This window comes from Pleurodeles waltl, chromosome 6 (genome assembly GCF_031143425.1).
Source record: "Pleurodeles waltl isolate 20211129_DDA chromosome 6, aPleWal1.hap1.20221129, whole genome shotgun sequence".
NCBI lineage: Eukaryota > Metazoa > Chordata > Amphibia > Caudata > Salamandridae > Pleurodeles > Pleurodeles waltl.
This window is the reverse complement of record NC_090445.1, coordinates 1,578,826,232-1,578,848,393: the sequence shown is the minus strand read 5'-3', so window position 1 is coordinate 1,578,848,393 and position 22,162 is coordinate 1,578,826,232. Positions and strand designations below refer to the sequence as shown.

The 22,162-nt window shown below is 45.1% G+C and overlaps 1 long non-coding RNA gene across 1 annotated transcript in view; it reads left to right on the top strand.

Annotated features, from left to right (window-relative positions):
• The window catches only part of LOC138302172 (uncharacterized), a 78,926-nt gene extending 57,328 nt beyond the window's left edge, over positions 1–21,598 (top strand). The window contains exon 6 of the long non-coding RNA XR_011205323.1: positions 20,026–21,598. This is a non-coding gene — a long non-coding RNA (uncharacterized lncRNA). The remainder of the gene's footprint in view (positions 1–20,025) is intronic.
• The last annotated feature ends 564 nt before the right edge of the window (positions 21,599–22,162 follow it).

The window sequence follows — 22,162 nt, the reverse complement described above, 5'->3', positions numbered from 1 at the left end:
CCCACTAAGCTAACCCATGGGGAACCCTTCTCCTCTCCTGCAGTTACCCTCTGTTCAGCACCTAACCTTACTTTGCTCACAGATGTATCCCAGGGCCCGGATAGTACCACCAGGGCCAACACAGTGGTGTTGCCCACTCCATCCCTGGGGTGTGATACCTGTCCCCCCCCCAGGGACAGCTCTGTCTACCAGGACATCAAGCCACAGTGGCCATTGACAGCTGTCAGGGATGAGAGCCAGGCCCCAGGCCTCTCAAGGCTCTCTAACCACTGTGACTGTAGAGAGTGGGGGGCGGTAGCCCCAGGTGCTGGGCACCCTTTGACCACTCTCCCTTCCACCAGGTCAGGGATAACAGCCTGACCCTGGTTCTCCCCTCTGGGGCTCTGTACCCTCCTGAAGCGGCACCACCAGAGTCCAAAATTGTCAGGGTGCTTACAGAAGCAGTCCTGCACAATTCTACCACCAGTGCAGGGGTGTTAATCTGCAACTGGTCTTCCAACCTGCGGTCTGTACCTTCAGGTTGGACTAGGGCCAGGGGTGAGGTTTCCCTCCCCCTGCCCTTCCTTCTGGGATCCTGCACCCCCCAACTAGGAGTGCCCCCACCCTCAGAAGACAACATGGTAAGGGCACTGATAGCAGTAGCCCTTTCCCCCAGGTAAGGGGGTACACCCTGAACCTGGCCTTCCAGTCCAGGGTCTGTACCCTCAGACTGGACCACTGCCTGGCAACCCAGGACTTCCTGGGGGGCACACCTACCCCCCACCAGGTCAGAGTTTACCCTCTGAACCTGGTCCTTCAACCCAGAGTCACCACCCTGAGGTTGAACCATTGCCTGGCACACCAGGACTTCCTGGGGGCACACCTACCCCCCACCAGGTCAGAGTTTAACCCCTGAACCTGGTCATCCAACCCAGAGTCACCACCCTGAGGTTGAACTATTGCCAGGCACGCCAGGATTTCCTTGAGGGCACACTCACCCCCCACAAGGGATACACCGTCCCCAAGGGCCACACAAGATTCTGGCTGGCGCAGGTCTCCTGACCCCTTCCCTTCTGGCAGAGTCTGGATCTCCCCAAACCAGAAATGGTCTCACCTAGGTCATTCCTGGGGGGCAAAAAGGGCCAGGTCCAACACTCCACAGACCTGGCAGACTGCCGACTGCCATATTTAGAGATTTCCACCAGTCAGGCACAGGCCGCTTTGCCTGCAGAGGAGCCGCTAACACGATGGCTCCTTTGAAGGTCCCAAAGCTTTGCAGTGCAGATACCAACTTCAATGTGCCGAGCAGCAACATTTCTTTGTTTTTGAAAAACAAACTCACAAGGTGGCACCTATGCCCGTTTAATAGCGAAATTTAACAGAGATAGATACATCTACAATGCATATTAGTTACTCATTACACCTAGATTGAAAAACAAAGTTCTTCAAGGTCCTGAAAAGAAAAACAAGAGAAAGAATGGAAAGAAGGAGAAGACCTAGTTACTCTTTAAACGGAAACACACAAATATAAATCTGAAAAAACAAGAGAAACTATAACAGCCAGCAATGGTGAAGAACCATAAAACATTGTGCTTTGCCTGAGACATGTTAAACCTCTTAAGCAAATGGATACGGAAAAACGGGTGAAATACAAAAATAACTGTTTCAAATAAAGCATTCTAAAAGAAATTGTGTTCCATTGAAACTATCAGCCTACTGTATCCAGAGAAATTCACTAACTTAATGGTAACTGATGAACCGTGTAAAGAAATATTGATGAAGAGAGCAGAGGGGAGGACTAGCTTCAACATTGTTTGCGCTTCTTGCCTCTTAGAGGACTCTTAGATATGTTGAATTTCTGATGCTTTCTATCTCCTTCTAGATCTGTGGTATTCTACAGACAATTCTGTTGATTGCTGCGGGCGGGGCAATGGAGCCTGAGGTAGTGGTAGTAATTGGAATCACCTCAAATAAATAAGTCGAGTGCTGGACACTTGAACCATTTGCAGTTTCCACCTGAACGCTTCCACTCTGTACACTTTAAGTAAAATATAAGTAAGAGATGCTCAAGTTAGATACACCTAAACTGCACATGTGAATTATTTTAGCAAACATGATTATGCCCTTCAGACATCCCTTCTCCTTGATTTCATTAGGGCACGTCTGGAAAACTATAAAACAGTTAATCCATGGGCCAGAGTATTGGTCATCATGAAAGATTATGCTCAAAGTCTGCATTCTGAGGAGAGGGTGGGGTTATCTCTAAATGAACATAAGAACCTATACTCATCCAGAATCAGGTATACAGACAGCCTGCCATGTATAACACCCTCTCGTTCTCCCACACTGATAACTGAGGGCGGCGCAGGCTGGAAAGGGAAAATACAGCACCAAATGTCAACTGAAAGACAAGAAATAGGATGGCTTTTGATTTACCATAAGTTCCAGAGGCACTTGTCTATCATACTGAGGGGCATATTTATAATGCCCTTGTGCCACCTTGCGCCCATTAACGTCATTATTTTTTACGTCAATGTGGCCCAACAATGCCGAAATCCCTGTGCCGTATTTACAGAGTGGTGCAATGCATACATTGTGCCACTTTGTAACCCTTTGCGCTACATTATGCCAGCACCAGGCATAATGTATGCAAAGGGGGCGTTCCTCCGTTAGGGGAGCCGGAAAAATGGCAAAAGGAGATCTATGAGATTAACTTGCGCCATTTTTTACAGCACTTTTAATGCCTGCTCAAAAGTAGACCTTAAAAGGGGGCTTCCATTCTGTAGAATGGGGTCCTGTGTACTCTGCAGGAGTAGCCCCAATATTTTGGCGCTACTCCTGCAGAGCACATCAATAGCGTTATGAGAAATGACGCTATTAGCCCCTACCCTGTTTCATGATGCGCACACACGGTGGCGGTAGGGGGGTGCTAAGGGGCGCAGGGAAAGTGGCGTTGCACGCGCTGCAGTGCCACTTTCCATAAATCTGCCCCCAAGTTCTTAGTAATTGAGTTCAAGCTCCTCCATCATTAATGTGTTATTGTTTACCGCTTTTCAATTAAACCAGGTTCCAGTAGGTGTAGGTGAGTCCATTCCCACACATTGGAAAGTGGCACTGACTTTTAGCAATGGTGCTGAGATTGCATTCAAATTGCATTCGAAATTGACAGCATATAATGATATTCCTCAGTCTGACAATCTGCTCTTTGCAAACATACACAAACCACCGCAGGTTTAAGTGGTGTTCTGGTGGAGTTCTATGAGATGCCTACTATCAAATAAAACTCTAGGCATCAGCATAACTAGTCCTTTAGCTTAATGTTCCTTCAGGAGTCCACTACGTGTTCAAAGATATCCTGCTACCGGCCTTGTATGAACCAATCAAAGTGGATACCCCAGTGTACTAAGGAACTATCAGCTTTCAGTATGTTGCAGGATTAAGATTCTGAACATCATAGATGCCCTCCTTCCCGGTATATCATGTGCCGTTAATGGGGCCGCCCCTTTACATAGCCTTCAAGGGCTTAAGCTGTTACTCTAGATTCCTGCTGGGAACGGAATATCCCCTTCATGGTCTACAAGAGTGTACCCCTGTTCTGACTATTCAAAAGTGTGTATCTGGTATCCTGATGTTTGATATGATTTGATTGGTATCACACTGATCCAGTGTGCGTGCATAGGCCTTCTCTGAGATGACTAGACCCTAGACTGATCCAGTGACCCAGAAGGACACATTTCAAGCAAGCCCTTATTTACTGGCTGTAGACTCCTGCCCCAGTCATGGACTCAGCAGAAGGAGACTGTGTTTTCGAATCCATAGTGTGAGCAGACCTTTATATTAGACACACTGGAGTGGAATCCTACTGGCCCACTCAGGGCCACTCATGTAAATTCTGTTTCCATGTACTTACTGAGGTTCTAGCATTAACATCCGGAGTGCGGTTTATGCATGCTGATATAATTACCCTTCATGGGAGATACAGTATGTGTGTGAGTGCGCTACAGTAAAGGAAGTCTGTGGGATCAATTTTGGATACCCTGGCTTTACAAACAAAGAAGGTGAGTGGTGCATTCCCAGCCAGTGGAATTGTATTGCTCACATTCCTGAAGCAGGAAGGACGTGGCCTAGACACTGAAGTAAAGGGTTTGTAAACTAGGATTAGTTTAGATATTATATTAGGCCTTTCGCTGAGCAAGAAGTTGCTGATTTGTCTTCCTTAGCACTGACATTTGGTGGATGTTAGTGATTAGTGGTGGGCTTCAGACTATGTCGGGCAAGATGAGAAACTTCTAGGTGAGGCCTGCCCTTTTGTTTTGCCCTGAATACTCCTTCAGGAGGGTGATGACAGCCAGATGCAGAAAACTCACACCTCTTTGTACCTCTGCTGTGGATGCTCTCGGCTGAAGGCTATCCTGCTATGAGATGCAGAACTCTACACAACAGCTGTTTCTGAAAAACAGCATGGAAAGTTCACTTGAAAAAGAACCACTGTAATACGATTCTACAGTTTCAGACAGTGGATCCGCATCCCCTGTCTGCCAGTTGTGAGTAAAAGCAAGACCCTGCTACTCTACTTATTGTTCCAGTCTATAGTCTTCTATGAGCAAGGAAAGGAGTGATTTATAGTTCCAACTTCTCTATGGGCAAGGAAAGGAGTGCTCCATAAAGTACTCAGAGGACATCTGTGCAATCAGAGCTAGCTTTTGTATAACAGGCAGTCTCCCAGAGGTTGGAGGACATAAATTGAGTTCTCCATTTCTTGCTGGAGATGCTGTTTACCTGTCCTGATGCAGATAGAAACCTGCTTGCCCGCTGTGAGAGGGAAATGTATGTCAGGGAAGCTCCAAGGTGCAGTGTGTCCCCATGCCAGTTCCTTCTGGGAGCAATGACTCAGCTTGTGCGTGGCTGCAACTTCCCAGCAGTAATTAGCTGCTTCGAGGGCTGCAACTGCCCAAATAGTGTCCAGTGCAATCAGGTCACCAGCAGCTGAAATAGTAAACAGCTTGTGGGCTGCATCTTTCTAGAATGTCCTTGGGCCCAATGGAGGTTTGAGCAATGACCTGTCAACCCTTGTGTGGTCCCATGGCCAAGCCTCAAAAGCCAGAGACTCCAACCATCAGTCAGGCCGGGACCATGCCGAACTGGGATTGTTGTCTCCTCCCACCAAAGAAACCAGACAGGATGCACAGCCATGTGCTTCCCCAGAGCATCAGGACGCAGAAAAGAATTGCTAACCAGCATGAAGCCACTCAAGCAAAGTGTGCATGCATGCTTGAAGGTTCAGTCAGACAAAGATGAGCTAACAGGACTGATTCCAATTGAGACTGGTAAAATACTGAACTACTGAACTGAGACCTAGCACAAATATAGTTGGGTATTATTATTCTGCACCTGAGCAAGATTCACACTACTACTGCATTTCTCATGGAGGAGGGGGATCAACCAGAAGCGGGCTAGAGCCTGGACATTGGGGGGAGCGGGAAGGGTGACAAGGTGCAGCACTGATCTGAATAGTGTCCAGAGACCCTAAATTGTTTTCTGTTGCTGGTTGTGCGCAGCATTTCATTGTATTGTGTAGTGAAGTGCTTTCTTCTAAAGATAAGCAATGGGCTGGACATCTGCGTACTAAACTGTTGATTAATTGTTAAGATACAAGCTCAAGCAACTCTATACTACCTCCTTGACAAGCCTGTGACTGCTTACCGTCTCTACCCCTGAGAGTCAAGCACGAAAAGGTCATGCTTGGTACAGTTTGACAAGCTACAATAAGATGGCCAGCAGAATATCAGAGGCAAACAACTTTGATTCCCTCATTTAAGGCCCATTAGCCCCCTACTTGCCCTGTGGCCGCGTGATAGGGGTCTGACAGTTTCCATTTCCACTGATGAGCACTGTAGAAGTCTTCCTGCTGTCTCTAGCTTATGAAGCGCAAAAAAGCAGCTTGAACTGTTTGCTACGCAGTGTGAACTGGCCATCTGGCTTATATGGCGCTATATTACACAAAGTGTAATGGGACAACAGTAGGTAATTTCACCCACTTTTTTCTCCATGGCCCACTTTGGTATCACAGAATAGCAGAAGATGCTTGTACGGCCCTTCTGAATTATGGATCACACAGGTACAAAATGTGCATCAGTGCGATCGTGAGGAGGCACTCCCTTCTTTGCATAGATACTGGGACTTCTAGACTCCTTATATCTTTGTTTCACCGGGTCCTCTCTCCCCCTGACTGCCCAACGCCTACTGTAATATGCAAATTAGAGTCTTTATCACCCATCATGGGACTTCCCAAAGTGTGGAAGTGTTTCAACTTTCTCCTCAATAAAATTAAGCAAAAAGAGTGGAATACAGGGATCTTGACCACAAGTTACAATTCCTCGTTTGTTTCATTCCACAGGATACCAAAACACCCTTCTAACTACATAACAGGCAAAAGCAGAAATGCCAAAGTCGAAAAATCTTGGAAGTGTTGAGACAACCACATATCACCCTAAGGTGATTATTTTTGAGCAGTGTGTTCTATGTGTTCTGTGAATAAAAATATCACAATATTAAACCCTGCTAGCCATCCACGTTTCCTCAAACCAGCCCGTGTTGACTCCTACTCCTATGAGCTGTTCGTTCTTGTCACCCAACAGCCCTCACCCTAAAATTGTCTCTTCCCTATTTTCACCCTGCCCCTTAGTATTTGTATTCGCAGACCTTCACTTTGCCCTTGGACCACCTCTCTTCTCAGTTGGATCTATCGTTTCCCCTCGGGTCTGCCTCCTATCTGCCCTCACTCTCTCACAAGGTACTCTTTCTCCACTTTCCCTGGCCTACTTCCTCTCTTTATATCTTCTCACCACTTTTCACTGTTATCGCTTGTTATAGTTCTCCATGTTTTGTTCTAAAAACTTTCTTAATTGTCAACAAATAATCGATGGCCATTGCACTTGCATGCTGATGAATTAAATATATTGTACTCATTATGAAGGGATTCATGAATATTTGTGATCTTTCTGTTTTGGTCCTTGGTGTATTCATGAGGTTATTTTTAATACAAACAGATCTACAAGACAGGAACAGATATCCATAGGCTTTGCAAAATGAACATAAGCTTTTCATAATGCCAACCACAAACCATGCTCTAACGTTGTGGACTGCAATAGCAATATGCGTAAGGAATATGGGAACCGAAACCGCATGTGCACAAACAAATTGTGAAGTCATTGTTGAAAAGGTTTCCCATGAGCAAAATAAAAGTGATTAAGAAGCTAAAAGATGTGAGGTTTCTTTTATTGCCAGCAGATGCCTCAAGCTTCAAGTATTTGAAGATTCTAGTGCTTCATCTTAGTTCTTAAGCCTGAGAGGGTACAGTGAAATCTATTTCCCAGATTTAAGACGGCATAGAGCCACATAGGGCCACATTAGCGTAATTTGTTTATGCTAATGTGGCGATATTATGGCAAACCGCTGCACCATATTTACAGAGTGGTGCAATGCATGCAATTTTGGCACTAATCCTGCAAAGCACCAAATAGCGTCAAACATTTTTATGCTAGTTCCCTGACTACTGCCATGATGCACTGTATCTTAAATTTGGTAAACACATGGTGGCGTTAGGGGGGTGCTAAGGTGCGCAAGAAAAGTTATGCTGAATTGAATGCAGCACCACTTTTCTGAAATTCAGCCCTATATTCTGAACCTTGTTTTGTTGCCTGATGAAAACTCAGATATGCTTTGCAGTAAAAAGATGGAAGCTGTGGAAACACAGCCTAGAAGAAAAGCTAGCGCAGATAACAATAAGGCAAATGTTGGAGCGATAAGAAGTAGAAGAGGAAGAAGCAATGAGTTTTTGTAGATCACGCAATGTCCTAAAAGAGAAGTGATTAGCCAGGATCCCATGTGTTAGAGTGTGAAGGTCAGCGATTGACATGCTCCAGGTAAATGTGGTAAACATTATGGTGAAGGTTGTCAGGTATTATTATCTCTACACTGTCGTAGCTGAAAAGCTGAAAGACTTTTTGACTTTGTCGATTACGTGGGAAGTGCACTGTGAGATCGATGTCACTCATGCCACCTGGGTAGAAAGTTGCAGCTTTCTCAGCTTTACATTCCTTTTATTATGTTAGAAGACAAAGTACAATTTTTTTCATAGAAAATCGTTTGCTCTGCCCCGTGCTTCTGCTTTGCTCACTCGCTTCTTCATTTTTTCCAGGACACCAGTAAAAGCATTGTCTTTTCTGTCAGGAGGACCTCGTTGTTTTAGAAAACATTTTGACATTGTTGAAAAGTAATAAGCAAGAACGATTTTATCCCTCTATTAGTGAGGGCAGTGCAGGCCACGTCATAAGCCTCTTTTTAAAAAAAAATTCAGCCATGCTGCATAGACGCCATGGAGCCATACAACAAGACATTGACAAAGCCAATGCCTCTCTCATAAATGAAACCCATTGACTTTGTCAATGCTTGTTTATAACTTGCGGCGAGCACCTGAATTATTGAAGTACACACATAGGAGCTCTAACCTCTAAAATGGCGTGTGTTGAAGGTAATTCCATGAAGGGCCCAACTTTCAAATAATGAATCCTCTCTTCTAAAGTTACACACCATCACAACGTCTTGTCAACAAACTAGTAAATGGGAATTGTCCACTTCTGTTTAAAAAGTTTGATTCATATGAGGTGAACTTTTCTCATATTTCACAGACTTTTGTGCACCAGGAACAGCTAAAACCTTCAGAGGGATGCCATGAAGGCTCACTTGTACCAGATGGATGTGCATTTTCATCAATTAACCAGTCGTCGCTGGCGACTAGGGAATGAGGCAGGGCGGGGGGAATAAAACCAAAAAAACAGAATAATAAAAAAATAAACTTACCTGAACCTCGCTGCCACCACTCCACCGCTCTTCGCCGCACTACAGGCTCCCAATTTGCCTGCAGCCAATCATGACGCTGCTCAAAGCAATGCTATGATTGGCTGGAGCACTCAGGCTGGGCGCTCCAATGCAGACTGGGAGCCTGGGCTGGCTCTCTCCAACTTGGCAACACAGTGCGGGTTGGAGAGAGCCATTGTGCGCATGTGTTTGGCCGGACCGAAACGGCCGGCCAAACATACATGCGCACTGGAATGATATGGTCACTTTACCTTTGATTATGTTCTTTCTTATTTTTTTGTAGCCTATTCTCTTGCTAATGTTCCTACCATGGTTGTCTATCAAAAGCAGCTTTCAGCCATTCAACATTAAGTTCAACTTGTACCTTCAGCTTCTGTATCTCTTGATGTTTTAGTTTACGGACTTGAAGGATTTTATTTATCTCCTTTTTGACTATTGTTTAGCTCTCTGCTGAGGTTTATATAGGCGACTGTTGGACCTGCCCCAAACCTTTTGTCTTCAGCCCTCCTATTTTTGCTCTATTCATTTTTGTTGGCCTCGGGACTCTGTGCACTTTATCACCGCTAGCCAGTGCTAAAATGTTTGTGCTCACTCCCCTAAACATTTCATCTGATTGGAATATTTAATTTACTAATAGGTTCCTTATACAGTGGTATACATATACACAGGGAGTAAAAATGAAATGCTACTTGTGGATCTGCAGCACTTATTGTGCCACCTACTTAAGAAGCCCTTTAAAGCATGTCTCAGGTCTGCCATTGCAGCCTGAATGCAGTTTTAAACTGTCTGTTAAAAATCACGGTTCAGGTTGGTTAGGGTATGCACCTAAGCCCAGTAGAACCTACCACTCTAGTCAGATAAGTAAGTTACATGCTAAAGACAACCTGTGCTTACCCCCTGGTAGCTTGGTACAAAGCAGTCAGAGACTTAGCTCCAGAAGTCGTGTGTAAAGCTTTTGTGCATTACACTCAGACCATTGACACAATAAATATACCACAAAAAAGACTTTACACAGTATTATATATAAAAAATGTAGTATATTGTGTATAACATAAACCAAAATGACAATATTTATAAATACTGTGCATACTATGCAAATCCTGAGTTAGTCCTCACTATCTTGGCTCTGCAAGAATGAAAATGTCATACATCACAACATCAGGGCGTGATGTAGGTTATCACAGTAATCCCATGAACACTATGTTCAGTTAGGTACAATAACTATTGCGCAAATACGAACATGACATGTAGCATGGCCTCAGGTCATGCAGCCATTAAAGCATGATAATCATTGCAGTGTACACCCCATAAGTACATGCACTATCAGCTATACAGCCCAACATCAGGACATACCACGCTGTTGGGGGTTCACAACACATGAGCCATGAAAATTACACGTAAAATGCCATTACTGAAATAGTATTCATCACCGTGATCACCAGTAGAACCAACAAACACACTTCAGAAATAGAAAGCAACTTGGGCACCCACTAAAGTGGTGTGGGTTACCCTAAGGACGGGGATACTATATGTGCCCCTGAACACTGTGCGATAAAAAATGTCCCTGACTAGTAATTGCATAGGGCCCATAATGAACTATACCATGCAGGGCAGATTATGCAGGATAGGCACATGAGTCAACACTCATGAGTACAGGCACTACAAGAATACAGGGTTCCTCAGGACATCGTCGAGCACGGCACACCTGTACTTCATATTAGGGGTTATGTGGTGATGTTATGGATCTTGTAGGTCGTCTGGACACTTGTGGGCATATTCCCTAAAATAAAGTAAAATGTGCCCCAGTGATCGGATCCCAGGAGCGTGCCTCGGTTGAGGACTTGGTCCTCAGAACAATGGTAGAGCAGTTGTCCTAAGGTATGTGGCCAAGGGGGTCCACGCTCACCCTGTGGACACAGCAGGGAGACTTCGCTGTACCTCCCCTGTTTGCAAAATGCTCAGATGCAGCTGCCTGTGAGCGTGCAATGCAGCTGCTAAAGCTCAGCCCCCCCCCCCCGGTTCCTGTGCCTCTGAGGTCTCTTCCGACCCGGCAATGAAAACCTGGAAAGGGAAGGGGCTCCTCCGGGCACTCCTGATGATGCTGCCAGAGCAGGGCCCACTACAGCAGATGCAGGCAATCCCGAAAGGAGGATGCAACAAGCATTGGCCAGCCTCAGAAGCGGGGCCCGCAGTGTAACACAACCAGGCTTTTCCCTGAGGGTGGGGCTTAGCAGCAGTAGCTCTGAGTTCCTGGGGAATGGAAGAGTGCTCTCCCCTCGCTTTCCTGTAATGATCCTCTGCTGTGGGCCCACACATTGGATTAAAACAGGCAAGGAAAGAAATGAAGCACTCACTCTGTTCTGACTTTTGCTGATAAAGAAAGGATACCATTGAAGCACCCAACACGCTGTTAATTTGTTGAGTGGAAAATAAAGCGCTCATCACGCACTTGTTGAAAAAGCAGCCAGGGAGCTGAGAACAGCACTTCCCATGCACTAGGCTCCTGGGAGGTATGTGGAGGGGGCAGAGGTGCAAAAGGCTGGTGGGCTGATACGCAAAGACACAGGAATACTGATGGTGGGCTCCCACAGCAGGTAGCAGCGCAACAACAGAAGAGCAGCCCAGATTAGTTCTTTGTGTAGTCCAGCCTACCTTTTGACAGAGGTTCAGTCCCAGTTCCAAAAGTGATCTACCAATCATGGGGTCAGTGCCCATGTACTTATACTCAAAAATGTCTTTGTTCAAGGGGTGACTTCAAAGTAAAGCTTTCAAGTGAAGCACAGCAACCTTCCAACCCAACCCTGACTCGAGACATCAGTATGGGGTAATCAGCCCATTGTGTGAAGACAGGACACAGCCTTTTGACATGTAAGGTGGGAACAACTCTCACTCTCCCCAGCCCAGGACTGTTGCGCCGCGGCCGCAGGCACGGGCCGCCACGGTGCGGCACTCGCTGAACACCGCGGTCCGCAGGCAAGCCGCGGGGGAAGCCGCGGCTTGCAGGCAGGCCGCGGGAGAAGCCGTGACTCAGGTTAGGGGTCGCGGCACTCGCCGCGCTCCCTTCTTCTGCTTAAAACATCAAAGGCAGACGCGGCAGGGGAAGAGACTCCGAGTCGGGTCTAGAACCAGCCGTGTATAGCGCATTTAGTGCGCTTAACATTCTAAAGGTGCATTTATATAATCATTTACATGAAGAAACCCTTTTGTCACTTACTTACCGGTCACAAGGGCAAAAGCTGATTGCATGCACATGATTTCTTTTTATGCATGCTTCCTCCTTTCCCAGCATGCTGTTCACATCCTCTCTTCCCTGCATGCATTGCTTTCCTTTTCTAGGCACATGTTCCCTATCATTTAACATGACCTGTTCCCCAATCCAAGATGGTGGTATTTCTACTTCCTGTTTTTCACTTCCTGTCTATGGGTATATAAGGAAACTTTAGCTTCTTTCTCATTGCATTGCAACACTCCTTTGGTGGTAGTCACGCTCCGGCTGGTTTCCTCTTGTGGAGCCAGTTATTCTTGATCTATCTTCGTCTCCAGTATTCCTGTACTCTCGGATCTTCAGTTCTAACGTCCTTGTGTCCTCCTTCTGTTTCAGGGAGTTCCTGTTGGAGTATTTTTACCCTTTTGGGGTTTTTCCTCTGGGACTCCTTCTGGAGGGCACGGACTGTAGTGGCTTACTATTGTCAAACAGCACCGTGGCTACCGGAAGGGGTCGCCCCTACCTCGGCCAGAGCAGAACCTGCCAGAAGCAGGGTCGTTCCCCAACTCTCATCAACCTCGACGGTAAGCCCAGTGTAAACCGTGACAGATTGCAACGCCCAAAAATCCAGTTGCAGTCCAGAACCATGGATAATCCAGTGATGAATACAGAACCCACCAGCCAGACCCTGCTCATGACTATACAACAACAGGCTCAAGAACTCCAACAGCTACGTACTGAAAACACCGTCTATCGACAAGCCTTTGCATCCAGGACCACTGATGTTCCCTCAGTATCTGCCACTACACCTCATTTCTCCAGGGACCCTAACAAATTCAGAGAATTCCTGTATGCCTTGACGGTTTATTTCGCTTTTCGCGCATCACAATTTGTGCAAGACAAGACCAAGGTAGGGTATTTGATTAGCGCTCTATCGGGGCCAGCCTTGGTGTGGGCCACTCCTTTAGTGACAAGAATGACCGCTGCCTGTCTAATTATTCCAACTTTGTCACTACCTTTAAACAGATGTTTGAGCGCCCTGGACTCGATTCTTCAGCAGAAGAAGCTCTCTGCGATATTCAACAAGGAAATCAAGATGTATTACAATACATCACCTGTTTCAGACAATTGGCAGCAGAAACGTCCTGGGTGGAACGTACCTTGGTGACTCTGTTCCGCAGGGGTATCAGAGAGGACATTAAGGATGAACTGGTGCACTCTGCTAGAATAGAAAACCTTAAAGGGTTGATGGATCAGACCCTGACGATAGAATATCGGTTGAATGAGCGAAGAATGAAGAAAAAGAAGAGTCGTTTGCCATCACACTCAGTGACGTCTCGCACCTTCCCTCATCATACCGAAGAAGTCCGTCCTGAACCTAAGGGGGCTACCGAGGAAGAGCCGATGCAAAGTGATACGGCTCGAGGACCTTTATCAGCTAGTGAAGGAGAACACAGAAGAAGGAAGGGACTTTGTCTCTATTGTGGTGCAGCTGGTCACCTAATTTGCACCTGCCCCGTTCGTCCAGCCAAGCCTTTGGGAAACGCCAACTCCCGTCCTCAGTGAGAAGGGTGAGGACGGGATATCGTGAAATACCTTCCATTTGTTCTTCCAGGGAGGAAGGAACTGCTCTTTTTCTTTTACCAGTTATCCTTCACTTAACTGATGGCCGGGAAGAAAGAACTCTGGCTTTATTGGACTGCGGAGCCAGTGGCATCTATTTAGATGAAGCATGGGCAAAAGAATGACAGATAGCACAAATACCTAAGGAAGTACCAGAACAAGTCCACATGGTGGATGGATCACTCTTGGCCTTAGGACCCGTACAGTATACCACCCCTACTTTCTGTCTCCAATTTGGTAAACACCAAGAAAATCTTTCGTTTGATTTAATTTCATCACCACACCACGTCATGATCCTGGGAATTCCATGGCTCACACGGCACAACCCTTACATCAACTGGGAAACAAGAACTATTTCTTTATGCTCTCACTTCTGCCAACACCACTGCTACCTAGCAGGAGATTAATGGTCCCCAAAAGGTCTTTTAGCAGCACCTCCTAAGGTGGGATGTTCTATTATCGTCCTACAGGGAGTACCCAGTCATTATCAAGAATATGACGATGTATTCCAGAAGCCAGAAAAACCTGAACTGCCACCCCATAGAGAATACGATTGCGCCATTCCTTTAGAACCAGATACAGTGGTTCCTTTTGGGCGAATGTACTCTCTAACAGAACCTGAGAAGCAGATTCTTAAGGAATCCCTTGATGAGAACATACAGAGCAGATTGATTGCTCCCTCCTCTTCACCTGCAGGGGCTCCTCTCTTCTTTGTGCCTAAGAAGACAAAAGATTTGCGTCCCTGTATTGATTTCAGAGGATTAAACAAGATCACTATTAAGGATCGGTACCCGTTACCCCTTATTAAGGACATCCTTGAAGCAGTCAGAGGGGCAAAGAGATTCACCAAGCTAGATCTCAGAGGAGCATACCATCTTTTAAGGATCAAAGAAGGTGATGAGTGGAAGACCGCTTTTAGAACACCCTTCGGTCACTACGAATATCGAGTAATGCCATTCGGACTCACCAATGCCCCTTCCATTTTTCAAAGGTTCATGGACTCTATTTTTTCCGATCTTCTACAACAAACAGTGGTTGTTTACCTCGACGACATTTTAATATTTTCTGCCCACCCAGAGCAACACTCTAAACATGTTCTCCAAGTTCTAGAGAGACTCAGACAACACCATTTATTTTGCAAACCCGAGAAGCGCGAGTTTGATCAGACAGAGGTAAAATACTTGGGATATTGCATAAACCAAACTGGGGTCGCCATGGATTCAGACAAGGTGCAAGCTATATTGGATTGGCCATCTCCCTCTTCCATCAAAGAGACTCAGTGTTTTTTGGAATTAGCCAATTTCTATCGACAAGTTATAGCAGACTTTGCCCAGAGAACCAGTCACATTACTCAAACCCTTAAAAAAGACCATCTAAAGAAGGGCTTTTGTTAGACACAAGACGCAGAGTTAGCCTTTCAAGACTTAAAGAAAGCCTTTATTCAAGCTCCTATTCTACGACACCCAGACACCAGCAAACAATTCATTGTTGTCGCAGACGCCTCAGAAAGAGCCATTGGGGCTGCCTTACTGCAAAGACAAGATGGTGATGATTTAGAGCACCCTGTATTCTACCTGTCACATATTTTATCCAATTCAGAGTGGAACTATTCCGTGCTAGAACGTGAATTACTCGCCTTGAAGACCACGTGCACAGAATGGAGACACTTTCTGATGGGCTCGAAAGAACCGTTTGAAGCCCGGACAGACCACAGAAATTTACAATGCTTGAGAAACTTTCAGTGTCAGAATAGCCGGCAGGCTCGATGGGCTTTCTTTTTCAGCCAATATGACTTTTATATCACATACATCCCTGGTTCTCAGAACATCCTGGCCGATGCATTGTCTCAACGTTATCCTGAGTGTAGCGATTCTCCTGTACAGAACCTATTTGACAATAACAAGATCATTGGTTTAGTACAGACTTTTTTAGACCAAGTCAAGTCTGAATATTCCCGTCTAGAAGATACAGAGATAAATAAGTTGTGTCCGCAACTTCATATAGATCAAGGGTATTATTACCATGATAAGGCCCTGTTCTTGCCCACTAAGCTAGTACAGACTGAAGCCTTACATATGTGCCATGATTCCCCCATTGCAGGTCACCGAGGAATGAAGGCTACCCAAGAACTTCTGCTGCGCTCCTTCTGGTGGCCAACTCTCAAGACAGATACTGAAGATTATGTATCATCCTGTCCTATATGTGCTCAAGCCAAGACACCCCGTACTAAACCAGTAGGATTACTTCGCCCATTACCAGTTCCCCCAGGTCCATGGCACACTATCTCCACTGATTTTATGTGCTCTTTACCCTCTTCAGTGGGAAATCAAGTAATTATGGTAACCGTGGACTCCTTCACTAAGATGGCTCTTTCACAGCTTTCAGAAAGTTACCAACGGCAAAAGAATTAAGCCAAATCTTTACACAAGAAATCTTTCGACTTCATGGATTACCTCAGGTCATTATCTCGGATAGGGATCCTCAATATATCTCCCGATTCTGGAAACAATTCTGTAAGACCTTGGGAATTGAAGTGGCCTTATCATCAGGGTTCCATCCTCAAACTAACGGACAGACGGAACGACTAAATCAAGGCCTCAAACAATATTTACGTAGCTTCTGCAATGCTACGCAGAGTAATTGGTTTACCTATTTACCACTTGCAGAATTCTCCTACAACAACTCCATACACAGTGCCTCGAAAGTCTCCCCTTTCTATGGCTCTTACGGTTTCCATCCTAAGGCCTTCCCAACTCCCCTGAAAGATACCTCCAATCTTCCTGCCATCTCCTCTTATGTTCGACAGCTACGGGGTGTCCAACATGTTCTCCATTCAAACCTTGTGGCCACTAAGTCACGCATGAAAAAGATGGCTGATAAGAGACGTTGTGAGGCTCCTCACTATCAGGTCCATGATAAAGTTTGGCTTTCCTCTAGATTTCTACCTCTCCGACTTACTCAGAACAAATTTAAACCCCGTTATTATGGTCCATTCCTGATTCTCAAAAAGATTAATCCAGTGTCTGTGCTGCTTCGCCTGCCCCAGACGTGGAAGATACACCCTGTGTTCCATGTCTCTCAACTCAAACCTTACCTTCCTGATCCTTATCACAGACAATTCTCCTGTCCTCCCCCTCTGTTGATTGATAATGTGCCCGAGTACGAGGTCCAGGAAATCTGTGACTCTCGGTTTTTCCATGGACGCCTCCAATATCTTATTCATTGGAAGGGCTATCCTATGAGTGACTGTTCCTGGGAAGATGCCCATTCGCTTCATGCTCCTCTTTTGGTCCGTCGCTTTTTCCGGGTCTTCCCTCACAAACCTGGGGCCTCGGGGAGAGGACCTACTGTTGCGCCGCAGCCGCAGGCAAGGGCCGCCGCGGCGCGGCACTCGCTGAACACCGCGGCCCGCAGGCAAGCCACGGGGGAAGCCGCGGCTTGCAGGCGGGCCGTGGGAGAAGCCGCGACTCAGGTTAGGGGTCGCGGCACTCGCCGCGCTCCCTTCTTCTGCTTAAAACATCAAAGACAGACGCGGCAGGGGAAGAGACTCCGAATCGGGTCTCGAACCTGCCGCGTATAGCGCATTTAGTGCGCTTAACATTCTAAAGGTGCATTTATATAATCATTTACATGAAGAAACCCTCTTGTCACTTACCGGTCACAAGGGCAAAAGCCGATTGCATGCACATGATTTCTTTTTCTGCATGCTTCCTCCTTTCCCAGCGTGCTGTTCAAATCCTCTTTTCTCTGCATGCATTGCTTTCCTTTTCTAGGCACATGTTCCCTATCATTTAACATGACCTGTTCCCCAATCCAAGATGGTGGTATTTCTACTTCCCTTTTTTCACTTCCTGTCTATGGGTATATAATGGGACTTTAGCTTCTTTCTCATTGCATTGCAACACTCCTTTGGTGGTAGTCACGCTCCGGCTGGTTTCCTCTTGTGGAGCCAGTTATTCTTGATCTATCTTCGTCTCCAGTATTCCTGTACTCTCGGATCTTCAGTTCTAACGTCCTTGCGTCCTCCTTCTGTTTCAGGGAGCTCCTGTTGGAGGTTTTTTACCCTTTTGGGGTTTTTCCTCTTGAACTCCTTCTGGAGGGCACGGACTGTAGTGGCTTGCTATTGTCAAACAGCACCGTGGCTACCAGAAGGGGTCGCCCCTACCTCAGCCAGAGCAGAACCTGCCAGAACCGGGGTCGTTCCCCAACTCTCATCAACCTCGACGGTAAGCCCAGTGTAAACCGTGACAAGGATGACTATCAGTATGCAGATGCCTCTTCTGTCACACCAAATCCCTCCTGACTGTCTGGAAATTATGCACCAGGTTTAGCTTTTACTTTGCCCTAGATGCAAATTGGAGTCAGGCTGCAAAGCACTGGAGTTATAAGCACAGAGAAATGCCCACTTTCTAAAAGTAAAAAAACAAAACAACACACATTTTTTAAAAGGGGCATTTCTAAAATAGTAATGTAAAATCCACGTGCACCAGTATGCAGAATTTCTCACTACCAATGCAAACATACCAAACATGCATACTCTAATCCTCACAGATTGAAATTACCACTGAAACGCATATAAAGGAATTCCCAATTCTAACCTATAAGAGGCACAGCCCTCACAGTAGTGAAAAATTAAATTGGCTGTTTGTCACTACTAGGACATGTAAACCAGATATGTCCATGTCCTACCTTTTACATGCACAGGACCCTGCCCATAGGTCTACCTAGGGCCTACCTTAGGGGTGCCCTAGGTGTAGTAAAATGGGAGTTTAGGCCTTGGCAAGTAGTTTGAATTGTAAAGTCAATGTGACAGTAAACTGTGCACGCAGGCCTTGAAGTGGCAGGCCTGAGACATGTTGGAAAGGCTACTTCTGTGGTGGAGCAGTCAGCACTGCAGGCCGACTAGTAGCATTTAATTTACAGGCTCTGGGTATATGGTATACCACTCTACAAGGGACTAACAGGTAAATTAAATATGCCAAACAGGTACAAAAAAATTATACCAAGTTTTAGGGGAGAGAGCACATGTACTTTAGCACTGATTAGCAGTGGTAAAGTGCCCAGAGTCCAAAAACTAAGAAAAAGAGTGTCAGAAAAATAGGACAAAGGCAAAAGGGGACATTCCTGCAGAAAGGGCCATTTCCAACACAGCCAATTCAACATGGCAATTTAACTTTATTTACAAGCCTTAAACTTGCCTTTTATTGCATATGTTACCCCCAAGGGCGGCCCTTGGTAGCCCATACAGCAGAGTGCATTGTAATTAAAAGATTGGATATGTACTTTTAAGTTTAACATGTCCTAGTAGTGAAAACCTCCTAAATTTGTTTTTAAATACTTTGAGGCCCCTTTCTCATCGTATATCTGTCTGTCTTTTAACTAATAGTAGATCGAGGGCACTGAACTTTATTACTGCTAACAGTGTGTATTTCACATAGCCCAGCATTGCTATCAATGGTTCGGTGGCATTGATATAGCTATTATTTTGCTTCTATCAATGAATGTTTTGTCCCAGTATTCCCTTACTTGGGCAGTCCCATGCTATGTTTAGGAAGTTGGATCCCAATGTATGATATCACATGCATTCATAGTTGTCCCTGTGACCGCATATGTGCAACCGAGCAGGGATATAATAACATTGTTTTATGTAATTGAAATGTTTCAACCTGTGTGTGTTGTTATGTGAAATACTTTTGAGCGACAAGCAATATTATAGTCAATGCTCATCTCTTATGTCTCGATGTAAATCTGTAGCCCAATCCAACTGGCTTTTCAGGTCCGAGTTTGGTACCGCCCCCCTGGTGGATGCATACATATGCATTACAATTCTTTTGGGATTAGAAATTAGATCAGTAGTATTCAAACTGGGGGGTGGGCCCCCCTAGGGGGGTCTCAAGTGATCCCGGGGGCGGCGGCGCCAGGCTGTGGCCAAAATAAGCATTACACAGATAACAATATTTTGTTTGAAGCAGAAACATGTTATTGCTTTTTTTTAAAGGTAACTGTACTTAACTGCAATGTTTTAATACGTCTAGACATATTTAAACATTGCTATCTTTATAAAATATTTGTGAAAAATTCTGAGGGGGGCCCAATGATTTGTATTTTTCAACCGGGAAGGGGGGGCGCGGCATAAAAACGTTTGGAGACCACTGAGTTAGATATTAATATGTGAGCATGCTGAGTGAAGCAGGCTTAGACAGTGTTTCCACCAATATGTCTGAGGGTGTGCCATATTCTATAATACAGGAGCATATCAACTACAGAGAGATCTTTCCCTCACTCTTTAAGTTGGTCGTGTTAAATGAGACTGAATTCTATGAACATATCCTTTGTAGTTATCTGTAGATGCCGGAGCTGTCCCGTGAGAACGTTTTCCAGGAAGACTGGGAGCCATGAGCAGCAGACCTTCATCCCCGGATAGTACAGCTCATTGCTCTGCAACCTCCGTAGCTGCCGCCGCAATACCTTAATCATGCACCCTGTCGGGTCTATGGTGTTGGATTTTTAGAGGGGAACTGAACAGTGCAGTTATTAGTGCCTGAGGTGCTGCTGCATCCCTGTACAACCACAAATGTGGCAAATATATATAACCATGTCTCCAATAGTGGCCAAACTGACCTTGGACTTGATGACGCAGAAAAAGAAGGTCCGACATATATTCATACATATCGTGTAATCAATACATATCATGAAGTGTGATTTTAGTAAAGAAAATAATGTACGAGGGAAATTGTGCCCTCGGGTAGTTCGCCATCATTGTAAACGAGCTTTATTAATCATGAAGTATTGAAAATGTAGTAATCCGTCATAATCGCAAATATATGCCATGATTTCTTGTTTGAAAACTGTTTTGCTTAGCTAAAATTTAGTACAGGCTTTGGCCTAGTTGCCTGGTTTCAAATTCTAACTGCGTGTTTTTTTTTCCTTGAACTAATGAAACATATATTCTTGATTTTTCCAGTAGAGCTGACTGGTACACTTATCTCCAAGGTTTCGTACTAGGCTGGTTTCATCCCCTTTGATACAAGGTCAGTCTCTGCAGGTGCGGACAATGATGGTACAGATAGTAAAATAATTGGCAAACCATGTTACAATTTGTGTTCCAAGGCTCCAAGGACAGTGTATGCATAAATGAGCGCTAGTAAAAGACAATTTTGATTGGACAATTTGAAGCCAACCTATGAACTCTCCAATGGAAGACCCTGCAGAATTTGGAATGTTTCTTACTTAAACCCACCGGACAAAGAGAAGTCAGCCATTTTTCCTCGATGCCAGTTTGAAGCCTGATGCCAGACTCCATTTTGGACGACACCCTGATGCCCTTTTCTCTCTCCGAGAGAAAGAGACTTCAAGAATTCTCACCCTAGAGACTTTAACTTTGATTTGCCCCCGTCTTGCCCATGCAGTAACTTTGCCCCATTCTCCTTGCCGCTGCAAGGAAGCTTGCCCTTAACTTTGCCCCTTTGAAACTTGCCCCATGCTGATCAACCGGTACCTGAAGGACGAAGACTTTTCTTGAATGCTGATTGTATTTGGTAAATATGAAAGGATAAATGTATTATGCATTGTGTTTTTTCCTTTTAGGTACCAACTGCTATTTTGATAGGGTCCTAGCTAGAAGTTTTCCAAATTTGTATTGACTAAATTCGTTTTGCATGAAGCCCCACATGCCGATGCTAATTAGAGGTTAGTCGAGGTATTCATTCAATGTACCATGCTAAATTGAAATCTTGTTATGCTGACCAATGTATGCAATTAGTCAAATACAGTTAGTCATATTGGTGATTTGCATTGCGATAACAGAGTGTATCATTATTCAGATTTTACGTAGATTGCGTTTCTTCCGCCGTTATGGACAGCTAGTAATGTTCATATACTTATATCAATTGGTTTTGAGACATATATATATTGTGCTAGCTTTGTTAATATAGGGAAATAAATTCACTAACTTTTAATAAACTGGTGTGGTTATTCATGACTGAAAGGTCATGGTGCGCCGAAATACCAACTGTTATTGATTTCTGATGTGCTATATTGACCTATTGATTGAGTATTGATTACCGATTACAGTAGTTATTGATTATTGATCTGAGTGACTCAACTATTTTAGGATGAGGAGAGCCCGACTCGGTTAAAAGATTCACCGACCTCCAACGTGTCCAAGTACAGGTAATTTATAAGGGCTGGACGCGTTATCAGTAGATGGTAGCAGAGATTGATGGTTTAGCCCTTTGGGACCCCATCCGAACAATAGACAGAGTCAAGTTAGAATTTTCTTTGATAAAACAAATGATGATGATGCCCTAAGTCCCCTATGACTTTCCCGGAATCTCGGAGCTTGCGAATGAGGAACATGGAGGTATGAGAATGGTCTCAGCGTTTCTAGTGACGGTATGAGTGAAGTTAGGGTTTTGCGCTTGCACAGCTTCTCGCCGCAGATTAATTGAGAAGTTTGTGAGGATTTTAGGGGGG